This window comes from Hemiscyllium ocellatum, chromosome 33 (genome assembly GCF_020745735.1).
Source record: "Hemiscyllium ocellatum isolate sHemOce1 chromosome 33, sHemOce1.pat.X.cur, whole genome shotgun sequence".
Classification (NCBI taxonomy): Eukaryota; Metazoa; Chordata; class Chondrichthyes; order Orectolobiformes; family Hemiscylliidae; genus Hemiscyllium; species Hemiscyllium ocellatum.
The window spans coordinates 39526910-39527782 of NC_083433.1; the positions used below are offsets into that span (position 1 = coordinate 39526910).

At 43.8% G+C, this 873-nt stretch overlaps 1 non-coding gene across 1 annotated transcript; it reads left to right on the top strand.

Annotated features, from left to right (window-relative positions):
• The first annotated feature begins 531 nt into the window (after positions 1–531).
• On the top strand, positions 532–613 carry trnas-cga (transfer RNA serine (anticodon CGA)). Its single transcript has one exon. It is a non-coding gene; the product is annotated as a tRNA-Ser (tRNA).
• Positions 614–873: the final 260 nt, after the last annotated feature.

The window sequence follows — 873 nt, forward strand, 5'->3', positions numbered from 1 at the left end:
TGGCCCTTTTGAATAATGCCCTGATGCAACTTCGTTTGTGTGTGTTGGGGTTGTTGCTTTCATAGTTCAGGACTTGGTCTGTGTGTGTGGCTTTTCTGTGTACCTTCGTGGTGAATCCTCCGTTCGGTGTTCTCTGTAACATCACGTCTAGGAATGGGAGCTGGTTGTCCTTTTCTTCCTCTCAGGAAAGACGATTTCGTTCGCCAGAATATGTCACTAAACTTTGTTTGTTGCATGTCCAAAAACACTCAGATCAATAGCTCCCTTGATTAGCTCTTCTGGTCATATTCGCAAAGTGATCTAGCAAATTGCAAAGTGTGATTTTCCTTTCAATAAATAATTTTGACTCAGTTTGGCTGCAAATATTTTTTCCTAACTTTGCGCTTTTCTTCTTTTACATTGGTGTCTAGCACCTTACAAATGACAGCAAAGGTATGACTGGAGATGGAAGCATTTAGCCCATCAAGGCAGCGAGAGCTTTCAATGAGATTACGCCTGATTTGGTTGATGCTCAAGGGCTTGGCACTGTCTGTAGTCATGGCCGAGTGGTTAAGGCGATGGATTCGAAATCCATTGGGGTTTCTCCACGTAGGTTCGAATCCTGCTGATTGCGCTATGCATGCTTTACTGCTAGTGCAATTTTCGCTCAAAGTTCAGAAAACCTGTTTTGCAAACCAGGCCGGTAATTTGATGAGACTTGGGAAACTCGAGTTCGGAAACACGCATCTCGTCGAAGTGCACATCCTGAGCTCGAAATGACCCTAGGTCTCTCGATGAGTTTTTGCAAGGTCTTGCTTGGAAGACATGATGACACTTTTTCACTGGAGTGGATCATTTAAGAACACAGGATAACTTCATTGACATTTGCCCTGG